Genomic DNA, 19,193 nt, shown 5'->3' on the forward strand with positions numbered 1-19,193 from the left:
TTGAACCACCAGTCTTCTGGTTAGCAGTCAAGTGCCTTAGGCACTATGCTACCAGAGCTCCCAAGCTCTGACTTAGTCCAGTGATAATTACATTCTTTTGGGCAACCATTCATCTCTCATTATGCCACCATTTCGTTTGAACACTGCACACCCATTTTAAGGCACTTGAGCTACTCTACTTATTACTATTTAAAAACATATTTGATGTCATCTCTTCAGTAGAACCCGTCCTCCCTAGAAAAAATAACCACTATCCTAGTATGTTGGTCTATTTCACATTTTACTGAAATAGAAACTAATCCTCAGGATGACACTACTGATGAAGATGTAGGGGAAGACAAATGACACCAAACCAAATAAGTAGGTGTGTTATCTGTAGCACTAACCAATTATTTTCAAAAGAATTGGTATAGAAAATAATGAAAATGAAATAAATCCAAAGTAAAGAGTAGACTGTCAACTACAGACAAGTGTTTCCATAAAACTGAATGTTATTCACAGAAGTTCATCTCATTTTACCTTCTTCATTTTAACAAGATCACGATGTCGATCTAACTATTTAGCCCAAAAAAAGTGATCACTCTAACAGAATAGGCTTACTCGTAAAGCCTATGTAGCAGTGTGCCTTCACTCCTGTGCTTTCATAATTCAATAGGCCTCCTCTTCTTTCCCTTCACTCCACGAGACTCATTTCCTCCTCCACATTTCCCTTTCCTCTCTTGGTTAAGATTCTTAAAGGGGATTCAAGAGTGACTAGTCATCACTCATTAACCTCACTTTCCTCTGGGCACTCCATTTGCTTTCTAATTTGAGCTATCATTTCACTGCAAGTAATTCAACTCTTTCTTTTGCACTTTGGATCTTTTCTAGGGTTGCTATATTTCTTCTGTGTGCCTTACCCAATGCATAGTCTCTGCTTCAGATACATCACTCCTATTCTTGAGTAGGTTCAAAACCCTTCCTCAAACAAAATATTTCTGTCATATCAATATTGTCTCCTCCACATATTTCAAGCATCCCAGTAACTTCTTGGACTCTTTGAACCGAATTTTGTCTACTTCTTTCTCTTCCAAGGACCCATATCCTCTAACTCTCTTAGGTGGCCAGTTAAGAGCAGGCTACCTTAAAAAGTCATACCTTGCCTTCCTAATTACATTTTTGAGCCTTACGGAAGTCTAAAGGAAAACTTTGTTTTCAACGAGATTTTGTTCCAAAACACAGAGTTATGTGATTAGGTAAAAAATGACAAGATCTTTGCAAGAGAATTTGTCTACTGTTGGAATTCATAACACCCAGGGTAGGGATTCAGGATGCAATCATGAAATTATTACAAAGACTTTAGGAAAAGAAGGAAATAACATTTTTTAAAAAAATATCTACAGTGAACCTCTACAGTTCTACATATGAAGAAGAACATAGCTTCAGGATTGGAGGAAGACTCATTACAACCTATGATATGCAGATACACAACCTTGTTTGCTGAAAGTGAAGAAGTTTTGAAACATTTATTGATAAAGATCAGAGGCTATAACCTTCACTATGGATTACATTTCAACATAAAGAAAACAAAAATCCTCAACTGGACTGATAAGCAACATCATGATAAATGGAGAAAAAATTGAAGTTGTCAATTATTTAATTTTATTTGGCTCCATAATCAATATCCATGGAAGCAGTAGTCAAGAAATCAATGTACTGCATTTGGCAAATCTTTGCAAAAGGCCTCTTTAAAATGTTAAAGAGCAAAGATGTCACTTTGAAGACTAAGGTGCCCCTGATCCAAGCCATGGTATTTTCAATAGCCTCAAAGGCATGCTGAACAATGAAAAGAGAAGACTGCAGAAGAATTGATGCATTTGAGTTATGGCATTGGTGAAGAATATCAAATGTACCATGGACTTTTAGAAAAATGAAAAACTCTGTCATGAAGGAAGTACAGCTGGAATACTCCTTAGAAGGCAGAATGGCCAGACTTCAAATCATGTACTTCAGTCATGTTGTCAGAAGGATCAATCCCTGGAGAAAGATATCATGCTTGGTAAAGCAGAGGGTCAGTGAAAAAGGGGAAGACCCTCAATGAGATTGACTGATGCAGTGGCTGTGACAATGGGTTCAAACACAGCAAGGATTGTGAGGATGGTGTAGGACCAGGCAGTGTTTTGTTCTGCTGTACACAGGGTCGCTATAGGTCAGAACCAACTCTAGGTACCTGGCAACTACAGTGAACCCAGCACTATATGAGGTGCTTTATATACATTCTTTTATCTTCACAAAAGTTGTGAGAACTTTTCACCCTCATTTTACAGACGAAGAATCTAAGGCTTGGAGAGTTTAAAGGGTGGTGAGAGGATTTGAATCCAGGTTTTCCTGATCCTCATGCTCCAAAGCAAGATAAGTTAAATTTAAATGTATCTTAATAGAGATAGAAAGCTATAAAATATTCTGGTAATACAATCATATGATTTGGATAAAACAGTACAGACTGTTTATCAGTCAAGGCCCTTCACAATCTGGCTCCTGCATTCTTTTATCTCCTATCACTTGGTCTACTCCTCTACGGTAGCCATACAGAATGTTGTACCTTTTTCCTAAAAGTGCCAGGCTGACTCATGCCTTTGTGCCTTTCCATAGCCTCTTTCCTTTGTCTCAAATGCTTTTTGTTCTTTCTTCATCTATTTCCTACTCCAAAATTTAGCTCATGGGTCACATTTTTCAGGAAGTTTTCCTCACCCTCCAGTCTGATTTAGACATTGCTACTGAAGGAGCTCTGGTGGCGTAATGCCTAAGGCACTTGACTGCTAACCAGAACCACCAGCCACTCCTTGGAAGGAAGGATGGGCAATCTACTTCCATAGTGATACCGCCTCGGAAACCCAAGGAGGGGTTGCTATGTGTCGGATCCGACTTGACAGCACATAACAACAACAACTCTATAGAAAAGTATAAACTCCCATCATAGCACTTATCTCACTGGACCATAATTTCTGGTTTACTTGTCTGTTTCCCTTACTAGACCTGGAGGGAAGGATCTACATTTTATTTGACTTTGTATCTTTCACAATGACTGATACTGCTCAATGACCTCAAATAAGAGAGCTGGGGGCAATGGACAGGATGTGTAGGGTCATATCTAGGTTTACCATTGTTCTGGTTACCTAGTGCCGCTCCAACAAGAAATATATCACAAATGGGATGGTCTTAACAAACAGGAGTTTATTTTCTTACAGTTTGGATGCTTTAAGTCCAAGTTCAAAGTGCCAGACTCTAGGGGCTGGGTGAAAGCCCTTCGACCTTGGGCTTCAGCTTTGCCTCTTGCTCCTGGCCCACTGAAGCTCGAGGCATTTTTTCACTCAGACAGCTGCTGACTGCTGGGGCTGAGAAGCCCAAGGTTGACAAGTAAAAAGACACAGTCCCGATATTGCCAAACCACATGGCAGGCCATTAATTCAAGCCCATTGTAAGTCCCAGCATCAGTAGAGCATGGCAGGCTGCTGAACAACGACATGACTACATGCAGGGTCCAAGCATGCCATAAGCTAGAGACCATCCCCAAGGCTTCTCCTTTTATACAGGAAGAAGATCACATCCCAAAGGCAGCTACTCAGCTGCTTGTGGTAGATCCCACCATGGAGCTGATTGCCAGTCTCATTATGGGGAATAACTACCACTAGCTGCCCAGCCATTCAACCAGGCCTAGCCAAGTTGACACACAAACATAACTACCACAACCATATAGAAAGTCTTTATAAGAAGGAGTGTTCTTCAAAACTGGAGTGGGTTGTCTCGTGAACCAGTGATAAGCAGAAATTAGGTAATAACTTATCAGGAACAGGACCGACTAAGTGAGGAGTGGTGCTCAAAACTCACCAAAACCAAACTCTATGCCATTGAGTCAAATCCAACTCATAGCAACCTTCGTTGGGTTTCTGAGGCTGTAAATCTTTATGGAAGTAGATTGCCCCACCTTCTTTCCACAGAGTAGCTGGTGGGTTTGAATTGCTGATCTGGTTAGCTGCCAAATGCATTATTCACTATGTTACCAGAGCTCAAATACCCATTCAGCTCTGAGATTGTTTGGCTACAGTCCACCCTTCATCAAAGTTTTCTGGTGAAGATGAGCCAACATCTCAGAAGCTAGTGTGGTGTAATTAAAACACAGATATAAGAGTCAGAAAACCTGGGTTGTTGTCTTGAGTCTGTGGAAGGATTCTGGACAGATTAAGTCCTTTCACTTCAGATTCTTAATTTATAAAATGAGGGGTGATAGGAAATAGTTGGGGAGAGGTGCCCAATTAGATAGTCTAGTGCCAAAGGCATCTGACTGCTAACTAGAAGGCTGGCAGTTCAAACCCACCAGCCACTCCTGGGAAGGATGATTGGGCAATTTACTTTGGTAGTGATACCGCTTCAGAAACCCAAGGACGAGTTGCTATGAGTCAGATCTGACTCCACGGCTATAAGTTTGGCTTGGTTTTGGAAAATGACTTCCAACTTCAAGTGTAAGAAATGTTTCCTATTTGTGTTACCATCATTCATTGTGTTCTGTATGTTGCACCAACACCTAAAGCAGGCTCTGAGAGTCTAACACATTCCTCTGTCTGATGGCTCCTTTCTCTGAACAACAAGGTATAATATGCACAGGGCGAAAAAAAAAAAAAAGAGTAAAATCTGCATAATTTTACTTAAGTCTACTGGGCAGGATAACTTATCGATTACAAAATTAATAAAAATAAGATTAATAAAAAATAAAATAAAATCAGGTCCAAAATGAAATCAGTATTCATTTACAGAATTTAGTCAACTAAACTATAATAGACACTTAATATTTGGAGACTTAATACTCACATATTTGGCAATGTTTGATATTGAAGGTCCTGTGATAATCTGTAAATTTTAGAAGGGTATTTGTCTCTTCCTTGTTTAATTTGTAATTTAATTGAGAAAGATGTTTGAATCTTCCTTGTTATAAGTTTGATGTCCATAGGAAAAGTCCGTTTACTGACTGATTCACAAGGCTGTGTAATTCTTGGTTCTTTATTAAAGAAAAGTAGTAACTTAGGTGAAATGACAAAAATATTTTTTTCTGGGTGAAAATGATCTTGACATGAAAGCCAACTGCTAGTACTGGTGAGAGAAATGAACTAGTCTAAAAAGTAGTCAGAAATTAGCTTTATGAAATTACTTTAATTCTGAATTTACAGAATCATTGAGAATCTAGGATTATACAAATTTTTCAGTTACATTACAAGGAAATGGAAAGGGAGAATTATGTTATAATGGTATTTTCACATTTGGGTTTGTAACTGTCTTGGGATATATCCCACATGATCTCCAAAGGTGTCCCATGTACTATTTAGCTCTTTAAAATGGAAACACTTTCTAAAGCCTAACTCCTCCACACATATACACACACATAAATTTAATTCAATTTGTTGAAATTGTATTAGATGTCTTTGAAAAGTACTGAGGGAAGGCAAAGTTAGATAGGGCTTAAATATTTGTAGATATTTGAAAAAGAACTGAAGAGAATCACAAAAAAAACCAAAATCAAGCCAGTTGCTATGAAGCCAATCCCAATTCATGGCGATCCCATATGTGTCAGATGAGGACTATGCTCCATGGGGTTTCCAATGGCTGATTTTTTAGAAGTAGATTGCCAGACTTTTCTTCTGTGGCACTTCTGGCTGTACTTGAACATTCAACCTTTTAGTTAGCATCCAAGTATGTTAACTGTTTACTCCACCCAGGGACTCTAATAACAAAATAGGGTTTATCACGTACTCTCAATTATCCTCTGGGCACTAAAATAAAGAAGTTTCTCTTTTATCTCGCTCAGCAAAACTCATGATCATGCTTCCAGTATAAACAGAGTCAATTCTGATTTCTAGGACTATAATTTTCAATGAATTTTCTTAAGCTTTCCACTTTCTTCACATCAGACTTCTAAATGAAGGTATTGGTTATAACCTACATGAAGGTTATAATTTCATTTTTAAGGGGACTGAGTCTTCATGTAATGCATTCTTGTCAACACTTTGGATCTAAATTTCCTTCTCACCCTAAACTATCAGTTTGGAAAAGACACAAAGTAAGACACACAGCTGCAAGAGTTCAAAATGGCTAAGGAAGGAAAAGCAGACGAATTACCAATTAGCTCTCCAAACTGGACCCCTAAATCATACTTTTCTCCTATCTGATGTTTCCAGAAGAATCTATGAAAAATGTAAATGTTCTATAACTCAAGTTTTTTCTACCCTAACTCTGAAAAGTGTCCTGGATATTAAAATCCATGGCCCAGGACAGTGGTTTTTATACTATGTTCTCAGTAGTCTTTTGGGGGTAAAAAAAGAGAGAAGTACAATAGCTTACTGTTTCAGCATCCTTCATCTCACTTTATCATTTATCCTGCAAGGATATGGTTCGAGAACTGTGAAACAAAAAGCACTTGGTGATCACTAAGCTCATTCCTAATGTTCAATATCTCTGCGATGAAAGACTTAGTACAGTGTTGTTCATGAAGTTATTTTATTACTAAATGTTTAATAAAAATATTATATTTTGTACCTCTCTATGTCCTCCTTTTCCTTAGTATTATTGCATTGGTCACTTGCTTTTGGCATATTGCCTTTCCATTATCAGTAATAATAAACATTAACCTACAGGTAGATACGTAAGTAGACAGGCTGAATGATCAGGTATGTCTAGGTAAAAAGGAATATACCCATGACCATATATAAATTGTTGGAACTGTGGGCTCAGGACCATGGTTACAGAGGATATAAAGCTCAATTGGCATAATATACTACACAAAAACATTGTTCTACATCCTACTTTGGTGAGCAGAGACTAGAGTCTTAAAAACTTGCAAGCAGCCATCTAGATGCAACAATTGATCTCTCCTCATGCACAGCAAAGAAGAATAAAGAAAACCAAAGATGCATGGAAACAATTAGTCCAAGGCACTAGTAGAACATGAGAACCTCAACCATGAGGTTCTCATGGACCATGAGACCAGAAGAGCTAGATGGTGCCTGATTGCCACTGTCAACCACTTGGAAAGGGATCAGTACAGGAGATCCTTGATAGAGTGGGACAACAACATGGAAAAACTCAAAATCATAAAAAAGACAAGCCTTACTAGTCTGATAGAGACTAGTGAAACCCCCAAGACTATGGTCCCTAGTCACCTGGAATTAAACTCACTCCCGTGGCTTCCAGTCAAAAAATAGACAAGGTGAACATTTACACCAGGTAGATACATTCATGGGAGATCTGAAAGGCAATATTTGCACAGGGAAGAAGCTCAGAGGGCAGAATTACACAGGAAAGAAGGACACAGGGAAGAGGTAACTACATGGATGAAGTGGGAAGAGAGCTGTTACATTATGGGGATTGCAGTCAATGTCATGAAACAAAATGTGTATTAACTGCTGTATGGAAAATTAATTTGCTGTGTAAACTTTCACCCAAATCACAATTAGGGGGAAAAAAGTTACATTTTATTCCATTCGAACATGCCATATGGTTTTAAGTTTAGTGACCAGGTAGTCCAGCCAAGCTTCTAATAACATGTCAGCCAAATGAGGTGGAGGAGAAGGAGAAGCAAACCATGCATGTCAGTCATGTTGAACAGTAAAGAGAAAACAGGGACACAAAATCTTGGACCCAGGTTTAACTTCAACAGCTGCAAAGCCAATCGTCTCTGTGTTTTATTATGTTTCTAGAAATATCCAGAGGAAACACCAAAAGTAGCTCTGAATACATGATAATGTTTCTCATGGGCTTACTTCTTGTATGATTTTAAATAAGTGACAAAAAATAAAAACATAGAACTAGATCTTGACAGAAATTAAGATTTTACTTGAACTATAAAAGAGTCATGGGGAGTTTATTGGTAGACATGAAACCCTTCTTTAGAAGCTTATTTAAGCAAGAGACAACTAGATTGCCACGCAGTTCCTGCTACTGGTATTGTGCTAAGGAAAATAAAAACATTTAAAGCCCTGCTTTAAAAATAGGGTATTTTTCAGGAGTATAACAACTAAATGTTGGTAAAACCCTTTTCCTTCTCATTCTTCATTGACATAAACAAATTATTATTTCCCACATCATTTTGCTGTTTTCTAGCATAAAAATATATGTATATCAAATAAAATATGAAAACAGAGGCAAAAATAAATCACTAATAGTTTTCCAATTTAAACTTACAGAAAAATTTCTTCCAATCTTTTTTCCAGGTATACATTTTTTAAGTGGTGGTTTTAATCAATGGGACATATAAATCTTGATGCAAAATATCTGGTGCCCAGGGAGACTGGTTTTCAAGTAACATAATCTTTCTATTTCCTCCTTATCCCCGATCTCAGCTCTGCTTGATGTCTGGGACTCTCTCCAGAAAGTATCTCTGAAGGTGGAAGGAGCACCATCCCTGGTTCTAGGGAGTTGAAAGGAGGATGTAGTAGTCTAATAGTTCTTTATATATTATTTTTAAAAAAATTTATTGTGCTTCGGGTGCAAATTTATGGATCAAATTTGTTTTACATTCAACAGTTCCTGCACATTTGATTTCATGACCTGAGTACCATCCCCGACCATTAGAAACTCTCCTCCCCTCCCCTCCTGTGACTATCCCCTCTCTGTGCCCTTCTTAAATATGCACTCTTGTCTGTCCAGCTTTCCCTCTATGTGAATGCTGTCCCTATGGTGCCTCATGGCTGATTGCTCTAAGAGGTGCATCTCCCTAGAGTAGGTGAGTGTATCGCTCTGAGGTAGTTGCTCTGCATGCAAGACTTTCTACTGTTGTGCTGAGAGCCAATCCATGGGAGTGAGCCCATTTCTAGGCCCAAACGGTAACCCAAGGTCATACGCTTAGGGGTTTCACCAGACTATTCAACCAGTAATTCTGGTCCTTTTTGTGTTTTTGAATTCTGTTCCACATTTTTCCTCCCACTCTACCCAGATCTTCAGTTTTGATCCCTTTCCAAGTGTTTGACACTGGTAGTTGGGCATCATCTAGTTCTTCTGATCTTGGAGTCATGAAGGCTGAGGTCCTCATGATCCATATTATACTTGGACTAATTGTTTCCAGATGGCTTTGATTTTTCTCATTCTTCTTTGACTCAGATGAGAGGAGACCAATAGTTGCATCTCAGATGTCCACTCGAAAGCTTTCAGAAGCCCAGTCACTACTCACAAGAGTAGGTTGTGGAATAAGATTTTTATGTACTATGTTGTGCCAATTGAGCATGACGTCCCGATACTACAGTCTCACATTGGCAGGCCCAGTGATTCTTTCTCTCAAGGTGTTTGGTTTTCTCTGAGAGGTTACTCCAACTCTTTCTTCTATTGCTTCTGTAATGTGTGTGGCTAATTTTGTAGCACAAGTACAAATGTAAGATTATTTTCAGCCAAATCTATCCTTGGTCTAGGGTATATTCCTGTTCACCAACCCCACTTGATTTTCTTACCTGTCTATGCATTTAGCTGTAGCCTGGTATTTGGTGTTAGTTATAAAAGGCTGAAAGGTCTTTGTCATCATCGGTAGGTGCCATCCAGTTGGTTCTGATACAAAGTGACTCTATGTACAATAGAACAAAACACTGTCCAGTCCTGGCCATACTTACAACTGATGCTATGCTTGGGCCCATTGTTGCAGCCACTGTGTTTACCCATCTCATTGCAGCTCTTCCTTTTTATTTTTCATATCCTTCCCCAGGGAATGGTCCCTCCTGACAACATGACCAAAGTGTAGGGGACAAAGTCTCACCATCCTTGCTTCTAAAGAAGGAACATTCTAGCTGTACTTCTTCCAAGATAGATCTGTTCATTCTTCTGGCAGTCCATGATATATTCAACATTCTTCACCAACACCATAATTCAAATGCTTCAATTCTTCTTTAGTCTTCCTTATTCAGTGTCCAACCTTCACATAAATATGAAGCAACTGAAAATACCATGGCTTGGGTCAGGTGCAACTTAGACACTGAAGTGACATATTTGCTCTTTAACACTTTAAAGAGGTCTTTTGCAGCAGACTTGCCCAGTGCAATACATTATGGAATGTCTTCACTCCACTATACTTCTTATTCTTACATGATACTCTACCAAACCCACTGCCATCAAGTTGATTCCCTCTCATAGTAACTCTTTCAGGACAGGGTTGAACTGCTCCATAGCATTTCTAAGGATATAAATATTTACAGAAGCAGATTGCTTCATCTTTTTCCCATGGAGCAGCTGGTGGGTTCAAACTGCTGACCTTTTGGTTGGCAACCCAATGGTTTAACCACTCTGCTACCAGAGCTCCTTATATGATATTTTCTTCTCAAAACCTCACTGCCGTTGAGTCGGATCTGATTCATAGCGACCCCTCCTCGCGTTTCTGAGACAGTATCACTACAGAAGTAGATTGTCCAACCTTCCTTCCAAGGAGTGGCTGGTGGGTTTGACAGCCAGCCTTCTGGTTAGCAGTCAAATGCCTTAGGCACTATGCCACCAGATCTCTCATATGGTATTCTAGTACATATTATTTTTATGATATATTTCACATTCTAGTAGGAATATAACCACTTCAAATGTGACTGAATGTTTCTGAAAGAGCCTTTTTAGTTTTTAAAGTTGTGGGCAAGTTCCCAGATAAGTGAAGTGGAAAGAGGTTCAATATTGCAAACACCAGTTTTCACATGTGGACCTACTTCTTCCATCAACTCCTAAGACAAGGGCAGGCATTGCTGATGATCAATACCTGTTGACTGATCACAAAAAAGCCATCTGGAAAAAGTCAATACCATGGGACATGTATAGAAACTTGTGTTTGTCACTGAAATTCTGTTGTCCTGTGAACTTATCTAAGACTGGGAAGAGAAAGGTTAGCCTGTGACCACATCTGGTGTCTGTATGCAATGTAATGTATGCTGGGCTGTAAGCAGCAAAACATCTGTAACACATACTTAGGACTCATGACCAAGCGGCTTACCACACAAAGCAGGCTTCGTGGGGCCCTCCAATCATGGGCAGGCATAACCCAAGAATTTCTTTTTAATTAAAGTAACAGAGATCAAAAACCCAAACAGAAGGATAATGACAGCATTAATGCAAAGTAAATGCATCATTCCTGGAAATAATTCCCTTGGTGACTAATTTCCCTAAATAGCCACAGGGGACATCAAGTTTCAGTGGAATGGTGCTGTTAGGCAACAGGCAAGAGAGTGGCCTGCATTATGGTTTTCATGCCTCCATTGCTTACTCACCACTGCCAATGAAAATGCATTTTTTGAGCATCCCTTATAGTTTAAGAATGTTCCATAACTTCCCAAGCCTTGCGTGCTTGACCACTATCTGTAATATTTATTGACAGCCCTGGCAAATATTTGTGAAAAGGTTTATGGTTCTAAAAACTAAATAAATGAAAATCAAAATTTCTCCAGCTTCCTACAGCTTATATGGATAATATCACCTGCCCCTCATTTTAGCCCTCCTCTTTTACAGTCCACACGCTGCTGTCCAAAGACTCAGAACGCAGCTCTGAGCATTTTTATCCTCTACTGAAAAACGGCTCCTCTTTGCTTACCACTTCCTATAAGCTCCTTGCCTAGGCTTTCAGTCCTGTCATGATATGTCCCCACCTACTCATACATTAAGATAGCAAACTGAACTGCTTTTTATCCCCTAAGACTTCTACTTTCTCACCTCTGTGCCTTTGCCCAAGCAATTCCTTCCACCTGAAATGTCCTTTATCTAAATATTGAAATGTTAATTGTTTTTCAAGACTTACACTCATTTTTAAAGAAGGAATGGTTGGAACTTTTCACTTCAACAAAATGATTCAGAATTTGCATTACAGTGAAAAGGACACCATCCAAAGCAGGAGGTGAAGGAAGTTCAAGACCAAACAAATGTTATTACCAATGTTGTTGTTGTTGTTGTTGTGTGCCATCAAATCGGATCCGACTCACAGCGACCCCTCCTTGGGTTTCTGAGGCAGTATCACTACAGAAGTAGTTTGTCAACCTTCCTTCTGAGGAGTGGCTGGTGGGTTTGAACTGCCAGCTTTCTGGTTAGCAGTCCAGTGCTTTAGGCACTATGCTACCAGAGCAATAAATGTTATATAAAGCACTTTGAGGCAAAGCAAAGGGTACAGACTATGAAGTCAGATGTGTAGGTTCATACCATGGCTCTTGCATCTTTTAAATGTGTGTGTGATGCAGTGAAATACTTAGTATGGCTCTTCTAGTCACTGTTTTTGTCAGTCCCACCAGATGACTGGGTGGGGCTATGCAAATGTAAGGTGTCTGTAGCCCACAAAGGGGATTGGACAGCTTGGTAATAATATAAAGAAGGTACATAGCACACTTGTTGGGGTGGGACCATGGAAATAATGGGTATGGAACGCTAACATGGTGACTGGTCAGTTTTGCAATTCCACTTGATTTAAAATGAGCCATTTCAGAAGCAGAAAAGGGGGATCCCACTACCATCAAGAAAAAATAGCCAGAAGGGGAGTATATCCTTAGACCCAAGACCTCTGCCCTGGATATCTTCTCACCCCAGAAGACAGAGAGAGAAAGCTGCAACACTTTGCTGAGATGGTGAGAAGCAGCACCATAGAACAGGCAGCAACAGAATCAGCAGAACCAAAAGAATAGCATGAGACAGAGTGGTGGGCTTCCCATCCCAACAGTGTAAGAAAGCTGAGTGCCTTCAGGTAGGAGGCTTACTGGCTTCTTTTGGCACCTATCAGAAGAGCTAAAAGAGCTTGGTAATGCTAGCCCTAGCAGGGCAGAGGCTGAGGTCAGTGAGAAGTGTGTCTGTGACATGGCTGAAAAGAAGCTATTCTGATTGAGGAACTGTATCCTGAGTCATTCCTGATCCGAATTGTAACTTGTTACTTCCCTAGTAAACCCTACGGTTATGAGTATTGTCTGTGAGCTCTGTGTAGCCATTGTAACGAATTATGGAGTCCAGCAGAGAAGTAGAGAGTGTTGTAGAAGGTATGGTTGATGTCAGTGGCAAAAAGGGTTGGGGGGTTGTGGCATGCCTGACCTCTGCCTCATAGGAACCAGCCTTGGGCTGTTGATGTTCATCTTGATTCTCTCTCCCTTTTGTGAAGTTAGAGGGGGTCAGACACTGCTGCCACAACCTTTTTGCAGCGTGACTTTGGACAAATTATTTAATCTTCCCGAAACTTTGTTTTCTCATCAGTAAAATCGATATAATGATGCCTATGCCACAACTGGACCAGTAAGCAGCATCATGATAAATGGAGAAAAGACTGAAGTTGTCAAGGATTTCATTTTACTTGGATCCACAATCAAAGCCCATAGAAGGAGCAGTAAAGAAATCAAATGATACACTGCATTGGGCAAATCTGCTTCAAAAAACTCTTTAGTGTTAAAGAATAAAGATGTCTCTTTGAGCACTAAGGTGTGCATGACCCAAACCATAGTATTTTCAATTGTTTCCTGGGCATGTAAATGATGGACAAATGAATAAGGAAGACCAAAGAAGAATTGAAGCCTTTCAATAAGATGTTGGCAAAGAATATTGAATAAACACCATGGACTGCCAGAAGAACGAACGACTCTGTCTGGGAAGAAGTACAGCCAGAATGCACTACAGAAGCAAGGATGGTGAGAATTATGCCATGATATACTTTGCCTGTGTTATCAGGACCCATCAGTCCCTAAAGAAGGACATCATGCTTGGAAAAGTAGAGGATCAGAGTTAAAAAGGACGACTCTCAACAAGATGGACTGACGGAGTGGCTGCAACAATGGGCTCAAGTGCAGTACCTATTGTGAGGATAGCATAGGTGCAGTGTAGTAAATTACTTAGTATGGCTTTTCTACCCATAAGTCATTGTAAACTCAGTGGTGGAATGAGCAACTGAGGAGCTGATTGTAAATGTTATCCAAGTGGAGTATTTCTGTTGGGCGTGGCACAATATAATGTTCTGGGAGGTGCCCACTCTCTCTCAGGTGCTTAGAGTTCTGATGCTATGATTGGCTAGTTTGACCACCCTGTGGGGCTCAAAAGGAGGCCTCCTAGAGGCAGAACTCTCTCTCTGACTGCTGGTTGAGGAAGACGTGCTGCCGAAAGAGACACGCGCCCCTGAAAGAGACAGGTGCTGCTGGGAAAGAGACGCAAGAGACACGCATTGCTGAGTGAGACACCGAGGGACCAGTGCTGCTGGGAAAGAGACAGTGAGAGACTGTTGGCCGAGGGACGGTGGGCTGGGAGAGAGACTGAGCATTTTTCTTGAACTTGAGTTGTAGCTTGGTGCTTCCCTAATAAACCCCATAATCTGTGAGTTCTGTGTGGCCACTGCAGTGAATTATCGAACCCAGGAGAGAGGTGGTGGGTGCCTTGGGAGGAACGGTTGGTAAAAGGGCTGGAGGGAGGCAGCATGTCTGGCCTTGCAGTAATAGGCCTTGGGTTACTGCTGGTAATCCTGCCTTCCCCTTGTAGGGTTAGAGGAGGTCAGAACATGTGGCCTCCTTGTCGTTTTTGCAATAGGACTGGGCAGCGTTTCATTCATTCAGGCCACAATGAGTCAGAAGCAACTGGGCAGCACCTAACAATAACAACAACATGTCACAAGTGTAGATTATAGATGCAAAGCATACATGCTCCACATACCATTTAGTAATTCTGGTTTGCCTATGTCCTTCCCATGTTGCAAATTTGGGGCTTCTGTTTCTTTCTCTCTTGATATTGACAAATGGAGGCTTAATTCCAATTGCTGGCGGAAGATGTCTCTAGGAAATGTTAAGGAGGAAATACCCCCTCTTCCTATCCCTAAGAGCACAAGAGAAGTGCTATTAATATTCTGCATCATAAAATTGTGAGACTTCTAGACTTTAGGGATTGCTATTATATCCTGTGAAAGCAACCTCTAAAATGTGTATTAATTCTGATTGTTTTCTTAGTTAATAATGTGTTTCCCTGGTAATGATATTTAATCTGATCTATTTTCTCAAAATTACAAATGTTTGTGACTTCTCTTTGTTAAGCCAGAAGGGGAAGAAAATAAAATAAAAATAACTGCTATATTTCTTAAACTAAGAAATCGAGAGCTTTACATCAATTAAAATTAACATAAGGTTGCTGTGAGACTTAATCATTATAATTAATTAATGAGTATTCCATGGAAAGAATATAGCAACAGATAGTCAGTATTATTAATATGCTCATCATCAATAATAAAACAACTGCTACCACTTCTACCAGCAGCAGTAATAATGATGATAACATTCTGCCAGGGCATACAGTATGCAGGCTTTAGAAGCCTCAGCCAAGACCTCTCTCTACTTTAAGGGAAAAATGGATCAAGCAAAACCTCACTTGTCTGAGTCAGCTGGGTCTCTTTAGTCTGACCCTGTTTTGCATGCTGAATTTGCCACCCTGTTGTAAATTAGTCAACACAAACTCAGAAATATATCCCATTCATTTATTTAACAGTACATCCCTTCAAAGGACAAAGGGGTTTGAGGAAATCCAAAGTAACTGAGAGTAAAAAAAAGGCCAGTCGTGTAGATTCTCCCACTGAAGATAAATGGAATGGTATCTATCTAACGTAACGAGCTTTGGTTACAGGGTGGGTAAGGCATTTGGCTGCTAATCAGAAGGTCAGTGGTTCAACCCCACCAGCTGCTCCATGGGAAGATGATGCAGCAATCTACTTCCATAAAGATTTACAGCCTTGGAAACCCAATGGGGGTCACTATGAGTTGGAATCACTCGATGACAGTGGCTCTATCTAATGTGTGCACAAATTCCTGAATAAATACCAACCATTCCAGTGTGTTGTTTTAAATACAGATTACATTAAGAAAAGAGCAAGATGCTTTACCTTTTGTCGCTCCAGTAAGTCTTCACTCTGTCAGAATGCTATTAGCAATAATGGGAGATTTTATTACCTCTCAAAGTGTGTGTAAAAACCAAGTGTCTCTAAAAAGTATTACTTGGTTGATGTTTATCATAAGGACCATTAAAATAACATATAAAAATGTCAATGTTTCATTTGAATATCTAGTTGCACCCAAACTGGCTATTGTGCAATTTTAGTTTACACAATCTATTAACAGAATACACATTCTAGTCTGATTAGACTGCGTTACTCTTCCTGAGGGAAAAGCTGAGCTTCTGTTGTTAGTCTATCTAAAAACACCTCGATTAACCAGAATGTTCCTTTAAGGTGGGTCTTAAGGATCTATCTTTTTTTTTTTTTTTTCTGAATCTCCAGAGACTCCTCAGAAGGAAGGTTTGACAATTTACTTCCATGGTGGGAGTGGCTGGTGGGTTTAGCAGTCAAGTGCCTTAGGCACCTAGAATACTTTATAATTTCCTGATAGCAGATTAGGAGTTCTGGTAGTATAGTGGTTAAAGCATTCAGTTGCTAACCACAAAAATTGGTTGGGGGTTTGAACCCACCCTCCACTCTTCAGGAGAAAGAAAGATGACGCAGTCTGCTACCATAAAGATTTACAGCCTTGGAAACCCTATAGGGCAGTTCTACTCTGTCCTATAGGGTCACTATGAGTCGGTATTGACTCGATGGCAGTGGCTGGGATACCAGACTTTGTTCTTGTCTTTACCTTTTCTCCTGAAAGTAGTGTACTAGAAAAAGGAGATTTTGATAAATTAGGATTTTATTATATTTTCATTCTGATACCAGGTCATGAGACATCGTAGCTGGCTAAATAAGGCCAGTCATTAGAGATGTGCTGCTGAAGCCACGAGCAAGTTAATGTAAGGAAGTTCTTCTATGAACTCCAAAGAATTCTATGATAATAATATAGTGTTCAATGGCAACATGGTGATGGAAAGCACACAGATTTTGGACACAGATACAAGAGGGTTGGAATCTGTGCCTCCCACTTACAACATGGTGAATTTGGGAAAAAATCATGTTAATTAACCTCTCTAAAGTTCAGATTCTTCACCTGTAAAATGTACAGAATAATATAATACCTACACTGTAAATTATGGTCAAGATTGCTGGTTGTTCCTCAACATCTGTTCTCCTCTTCTCCCAGGGCATATGACTTAACTACATACCCAGGAACATCCCTAGCCCTGGCATCAGGCATTGCAGTGTGATGGATTGCTTACATATGGCTTTTCCAGCCATGGTCTTATAATGCCCACCAAACAATCAGGTTGTTGTTGTTATGTGCCATCGAGTTTCTGAGGTGGTGTTACTACAGAAGTAGATTGCCCAACCTTTCTTCCGAGGAGTAGCTGGTGAGTTTGAACCACCAACCTTCTGGTTACCAGTCAAGTAAGTGCCTTAGGCACTATGCTACCAGAGCTCCCAAATAATCGGGTGGGATGATGCAAATAAGGTACCTGTGGCCCATCAGAGGGACTGGAGGGTTTGACAACAATGCAAATATGGTGCATGGAAACTTGCAGGGGTGGGACTATGTAAGTAAGGTATACGGACCCCTAACAAGGGGATTGGTTAGCTTTGCCATCCTGCTAGGCTTAAAAATGAGCCATCCCATAGTGGAAAGGGGGACTTGACTACCACTAAGAAGAAGAGACAGGAGTAGAGTGTGTCCTTTGGACCTGGGGTCTCTGTGCTGGAACCTCCTAGATTCAGGAGAAAGAGAGTTATGCCACTGAAGACAGTGACATACAGCAAGAAGCAGTATCAGAGAAATGGCTGCAGCAGAGGCAGCAGAACTGGAGGACTGGCAGAAGATGGTGAGATGGGCTTCCTGGCCCACAGAGTGAGAGTTCAGCACCTTTGGGTAGAAGACTTGCTGGCAGAGTGTTGTGCCTCTGGACTTGGGCTAGGCTAGGCTCACCTACCTAAAGAGTGAGGGAGCTGAATCCCTTTTGGCTGAGACTTACTGGCAGAGCAGGGTAACTCTGGGCACTCACTGGCAGAACTAAAGAACTTTGTAACACTTAAACAAGCATGGCGGAAGTTGGGCTGGGCCCATCCCCAAGGGGCAGAGGGCCAATGGCAAAGAGGGCCAGAGAAAGGCCTGTGTACAGGCATGGCTTAAAAGAGGCTGTCCTGATTGAAGAATTGTATCCTAAGTTGTTTCTGCTCCTGAATTCTAACTTGTTACTTCCTAATAAATTCCATAATTGTGAGTCTTGTCTGTGAGTTCTATGTGGTCACTGCAACAAATTATCAAACCCAGCAGAGAGGTTGAAAGTGCTATGGAAGAGCTGGCTGATGTCAGAATTGGTATTAAAAAAAAAAAAAAAAAGGTGGAGCGCGGAGGTATGCCTGACTACCACTTCATATGAATGAGCTTTGGGCTGATGCTGATGGTAATTCTCTCTCTCCCTCATGAGGTTGGAGGAAGTCAAATGACATCACCATGCCACCATTTTGACAGGCATGGACATCTGACTAAGTTCTTTCCAATGACTGTGGACTTGCCCCTCGGTGCTCTTTTTCCTCCTTTCTCACTGGATAGAACCTATAAGAAATCTAGGTCTGAATAACAGCAGGGAACAGAGTCACCCACCAATCTGGAACATTTACATCTACTATTGGTAAGAAAAAAACCTAATTTTATTTCTTTTGAGCTGTTGAATTATACTGAGTCCCTTCATTATGGGAGCCCGGCCTTACCTAACAAATAGAATGTGTACTCACCTATATAGTGCTTGGCACAAAGTTGTTGATGTTAGCTGCCATTGAGTTGGCCCCTGACTCATGGCAACCCCACACACAACAGAACAAAATGCTACCAGGTCATGTGCCATCTGCCATCCCCATGATTGGTTGTGAATGAGACCATTGTGATTCATAGGATTTTCACTGGCTGGTTTTCAGAAGTAGCTCACCAGGTCCTTCTTCCTAGTTCATGTTAGTTTGGAAGTTCTGCTGGAACTTATTCAGCATCATAGCAACATACACACCTCCACTGACAGTTGGGTGGTAGTTGTGCATGAGATGCATGTGCCAGGAATTGAACCTGAGTCTCTCGTATGAAGTAGGTACTCAATATATAAATGATGATACCATTGCTGCTGCCACTATTACTACCCATAACTCTCATGTAGAGCATCTAACTTCTTACAAAACGAATATACATCTCCATTTAAATAATATTTTGTGCTTATAAAAGCAGTACATATTTATTTCAGAGAAATCTGAAATCTCTAGATAGGAAAATAAAATAACTCTTAATCCCAACCTCAAGTGATAATAGTGATAAACTTTG

General features: G+C 40.3%; 1 protein-coding gene across 1 annotated transcript in view; it reads right to left on the bottom strand.

Annotated features, from left to right (window-relative positions):
* SMYD3 (SET and MYND domain containing 3) overlaps positions 1-19,193 on the bottom strand; it is a 1,342,222-nt gene that overhangs the window by 322,818 nt on the left and 1,000,211 nt on the right. The gene's annotated exons all lie outside the window — the stretch shown is intronic.

Source organism: Orycteropus afer, unplaced genomic scaffold (assembly GCF_000298275.1).
Source record: "Orycteropus afer afer isolate SDZICR_OR568_19922 unplaced genomic scaffold, OryAfe1.0 scaffold00533, whole genome shotgun sequence".
In the NCBI taxonomy this organism is placed as follows: Eukaryota; Metazoa; Chordata; class Mammalia; order Tubulidentata; family Orycteropodidae; genus Orycteropus; species Orycteropus afer.